Raw genomic sequence first — 5,302 nt, forward strand, 5'->3', positions numbered from 1 at the left:
AAATAACTACTTACTACTTTTTCATAGATAAAGCCCCTGACCTTCAAGAAAGCATTAGGGCAAAAAATTACTTAATCCCTTTCTTTCTTCAAAGAATTGTTTTGTTTTGTTTTGTTTTGTTTTTACTAGATCTAAGAAAGAAAAAGTCAACATTGATGTATATAGTAATTGAGCTAAAAGGCATAGGAAAACAGATAATGTATACCTAAATTTCTAAGAAATATGAGGTAAAAAGATGAAATCTTTAGATGAGCTCTAGGTCTATACAAAGAAGCTAGATTTGCTACTCTCCAAAAAGTGAAGGGATCTACTATGTAATATACAGGAATAATTTAATGCCTTTCATAAAGAATGTAACTCAAGTTTTGCTAAAGCTTCTTATTCCATGTAGGCATCTAAAATGCCAATTCATGGAATAGGCACTTCTTTCTCCTCCTCCTATCCATTTATGCGGTAGTTTTCATGGATTTCTGGCCGGATGTCGCAGACAAAGGCCAAGAGGTTATCCAAGACTTCATCTCTGTTCTGACGGAAGTAGGTCTGGAGGATGGTCATCTTCTCCTGGGTCTCCTTCTCAACTTCAGTGCTGCAACTGCCATGAGAGCCCAGTGCCGCAGCTTCCTTGGCCTTGAACTCCTTCTCCCTCTGCAGGCCGTACTGTTCAATTTCAGCCTGAGCCTCTTCTTTGGCCTGCTTCAGCCTCCAGTTCTTTCGCTTGCTGGCCTCAGACACCTTCTCAGTGGCCCACTTCTCGGCCCGCAGTAGCTGCTGGATCCCCTGCGACTGACTGGCCATGGCGGCTGCAACTCTGAAGCCCAGGCGACCAGCCTAAGTTGGCTCCGAGACCCTTTGGGTCAACTGACCTGGCCGCCCACAATCTCATCATTTCCTTTTCAGAGGAGCTTCAGGAAGCCTTTCAGGGCTCTTCAGGATAGGTGGAATTGGGAGTTGGATGTGCAGAGAAGGGGGTGGACATTTCAGATGTAGGGAACTATGGGAGCAAAGGCAGGGGCGGGGGAAAGTGGGGACCATCTGACTGGATTTCAGCATGTGTGTGGGGGATCAAGCTGGGAAAGTAGGCTGGGGGAGACTTCTAAGGGTGCTGGGGACTCCCTGGCCGGAATGGGCTAGGCTAGAGATGCCTAAAAGCCTGCATCATCAATCCCCCTGAAAATTTTAGTAAGAACAAAAATTCTAAATTATAGCGGCACCCTTTCTTCCATCCCCAATTAAAAACCAACAAGGCTTATGGATCTACCGTCAATAACATGGTTCCGTGGTGGTTATGGGGATGTAGCCATAGACAAAATACATACTGTCCCGTTCCTCTCAGCACACACATAGGGTCCCTGGAGGCCACCTGGGCCAGATCCCCATTATACATATAGAGAAACTGAGGTTCAGAGAAGAGAAGCAATCCTCCCAAGGGCATTGGTGGGTGGGTGCCCAATCACCTGACTCCTAGTTTCTCATCACAGCCCTATTATCTTGGGGACCTCTGTCCAGTTGAGGTCCCCTGCCCTCGCACCACCTGCTCAGCTCTGGGCCTCTGCTATTTTGTTCTCTAGCTGCCATTGCCTTCTCCACTCCAAGATTTCCCAAGTTTTCGTACTGGGACAAACTGCACCAGTGTGGCTCCTATGGGGCAGGTATCTGAGCTCCCTGGAGCAGCAGAAGGGTGTGCTGCACCCATGCATGTGTTTGCCTGTGCCAGTCCACCTGTCCTGTCATTAAACATTTATCGGCTTGCACTAGAGAAACACTTTTGACTTGAAAAGACTGGGGCACCCAGTCTCTTGGGAGATCAGGCTTATGAAAGGCTAATCACAAATGTGGACCAAAAGACAAGGCCAAACACACTAAGGCCCTCATGAAAGCAGGGAGGTTGGATTGCCAAGATGTGTTGGAGGAGAACAGAGAGAACAGACTGGATATGGGGCGAGGGGAGGAAAGAGCCTGGCATGAGAGGTCCAGATGATGGGGCCAATTACATGTTCACATCTTTTCCCTCCGTTCTGGGTGTGGTTGGTTTTCAGAGCATGATATTGTGGAGCAGAGAACTTGGCTATCCCTGCAAGATGCTTTACCAGAGCCTAACAGCTCAACCAGGGATTCCTGGGAGGGGGGCAGAGGCAGACCCAGAGGGAGTGCCTATCTTCCTGTCAAATCTCTGGGATCATCTTATCTGTGAGCTCTAGAAGTCCCAGTCCCAGACACTTCCAAAATCGAGCCACAGAGGACTCCTGAGAAATCTACTCTCCGAGTTGTGTCTTATATTCTAGTGCAAGAGTCTGAGTTCTTGTCTGAAGAAGCCCAGCAAATGCCAGGGAGAGGGTGAGAGCATCTGAAACTTCCAGTTCCCATAAGGTAGCCCAGTGCTCTTGAACTTCAGACCTGTATGTCTACCTGCCCACTGGACATCGTCTGGATATCCTGGAGCCATCTTGGACTCAATGTGTCCCAAACTGAATTCATTATCTTTCCTCCTACCTGACCTCCCAGATGTTTTGCGTCCTCATTTCAGCAAGTAGCAAAATTATTCATCCAGTTACTCAAGCCAGAAACACAGGAGCTACCCAGGGTTCCTCTTTTCTCCCACCTCCCATCTCCAGCCTTAACATTGCCTAATCCAGTAGCTAATTCTGCGCTCTCATCTTACCCAGCGGTTCAGCAGCATACAAATTAGATGTCCACTCATTGAGGAATGGTTTTCTCTCGTAACACCACACTCTGACAAGTTCTTCCTGTCTCACTTGCTGCTTCTCCTCTGCTCAACTGCCAAATGTGGGAGTATACCAAATCTTGGTCTTGTCTACCTAGATTCTAATTTTAGTCATTCTTCTCCAGTTCTTTGACTTTAAATACTGTCGGTACTGAGTGACACTACCAAATCCGAATCTCTAGCCCTCATCTCTCCTCTAAGCCTCAGATTCATAAACCCACCTGCCAACTTAACATACACCTTCAGTGTGCTTTGTCCTAAACCAAACTCCTGAGGCCACAAGTGTTCAGTTTGCACCTCATCTTCCCTATCCCCAAATGAGTCACCATCCATCCACCAAGTTGCCAAACACTCAAAACCTCTAAGCCAGCCGGGCATGGTGGCGCATGCCTGTAATCCTGGCACTCTGGGAGGCTGAGGCAGGTGGATTGCTCAAGGTCAGGAGTTCAAGACCAGCCTGAGCAAGAGCGAGACCCCGTCTCTACTAAAAATAGAAAAAAATTAATTGGCCAACTAAAAATATATAGAAAAAATTAGCTGGGCATGGTGACGCATACCAGTAGTTCCAGCTACTTGGGAGGCTGGGGCAGAAGGATCACTTGAGCCCAGGAGTTTGAGGTTGCTGTGAGCTAGGCTGATGCCACGGCACTCTGGCTCAGGCAACAGAGTGACACTCTGTCAAAAAAAAAAGACCCCTTTAAGCCATGCTTGATTCTACATTTCTCCCACACCTCAGTTCAAAACAAACAAACAAAACCTATAGATCCACCTCTGAAATATGTCCCCAGTATATCCACTTCTCTCCATCTATATCTGCCATTAGCCTGGCCCAAGTCACCGTCATCTTTGGTCTGGACAACTGCAGTAACTCATCCCCCTGCTTCTTACCCTCCTTCAATTCTTTTTTCTTTTCTTTTCTTTTTCCCCCCTTCCTTCCTTTTCTTTCTTTCTCTCTCTCTCTTTCGAGTTTTCATTCTGTTGCCCAGTCTGGAGTGCATGGCATGATCCTAGCTCACTGTAGCCTTGAACTCCTGAGCTCAAGCAATCCTGCCACCTCAGCCTCCCAGCTAGCACATTACAGGTGCATATGACCACGCCCAGCTAATTTTTCTATTTTTTTTTTTTTTAGAGATGAAGTCTCACTATGTTGCTCAGGCTGGTCTTGAACTCCTGGGCTCAAGCAATCCTCCCGCCTCAGCCTCCCAAAGTGCTAGGATTATAGGTTAGGCATGAGTTACCGCACTCAGCTGCCCAAGTCTTTCTTAACTTGGCAGCCAGAAGGCTCATAATACAAAATATGATCACATCACTCTCTTTCTTAAAACCCTCCAAAGTTTCCATAACACTAATAAAATTCCAAATCAAAATGAAATCTAAAATGAAATCCATGGTTAAATGATCTAATCTGACCTCTCTTCATGTCTCCTGCACTGTACATACCCAACCACTCTCCCTCTTGCTCACTAACTTCCTTTCACACTGCAGTATACCGAGCCTTTCCTGCTCTAAGCACTGGTTGTTCCTGCCACCTAGAACTCTTATTCCTCTTGGTTTTTGCTCAGCTTAAATACTACTTTCTCCAAGATGAGGCGAGAAAACCCAACTAGTTTGTACCAACTAAAAGTAGTTTGACCAATAAAAGTGATTTATTATCTTATATAACCAAAGTCCTAAAGTAGGGTATTTCGGGAACTTGTAAATTAAGTGGCTCAGCAATGTTGTCAAGGATCAAGGTCCTTTCTATCGTGCTGGTCTGACAGTCTCAGTCTGCAGGCTAGCTCTCTTTTCAATCCTATCCTCACATACCAACATCTAGAGGTAGAAACATCTGTATCATTTTAAACAGAACTAAGAACCTTTCCCAGAAGTCTCCAACAGACCTCTTCCAACTTCTGACTGTCCAGAACTAGGTCACATGCTCACCCATAAACCAATCAATAACCAGGGCAATGGCAACACAATGACCAATCAAATAGACCAATCAAGTGGAGGAGGGCAGGACCCCAGAACAAAATCAAAACTCTGAAAGAATGGAGGAGGGGAAAAGGTCAATTAAGTAGGTAACTTTCAGTGTTACTACATTTTCCCTGGACCATGAAATCTAAAGGTGCCCCAAAGCACTTTTCATAGTGTTTAAAATACAGTAACATTTAAAATTTAGTTCATAGTACATATCACCATCTCAGGCAATATAGCATAAGGGCTAATAACACAGACTCTGAAGCCAAACTGCCTGAATTTGAAACCTGGCTCTACCACTTTACTAACTGTTAAGTTATAATACTTAACCTCTTAGTTTCCTTATCTATAAAATGGGTATGACAATAATAATATTCTCTACCTCATAGGGTTGCTATGAGGACTAAATGAGTTGCTGTAAGGATGAACTATGTAAAATGCTTAAAACAGCTACCCTAGTTCCAGTTTGTACCTGAGTCCCAGCTGTATCCTGGAGACACTCCTGTATCCTTATAATAAATGCCCTTTTCTTGCTAAAACCAGTTTGAACTTGTTTCTGTTACATTCATTAAATTTTAACTGCTGAATAATATCCTTTGTATAAATATACTTCAATGTACC

General features: G+C 45.0%; 1 pseudogene; it reads right to left on the minus strand.

Annotated features, from left to right (window-relative positions):
• Window positions 1–202: 202 nt before the first annotated feature.
• Window positions 203–874, minus strand: LOC105871089 (V-type proton ATPase subunit G 1 pseudogene; annotated as a pseudogene).
• Window positions 875–5,302: the final 4,428 nt, after the last annotated feature.

The sequence above is a fragment of the Microcebus murinus genome, chromosome 19, assembly GCF_040939455.1.
Source record: "Microcebus murinus isolate Inina chromosome 19, M.murinus_Inina_mat1.0, whole genome shotgun sequence".
NCBI lineage: Eukaryota > Metazoa > Chordata > Mammalia > Primates > Cheirogaleidae > Microcebus > Microcebus murinus.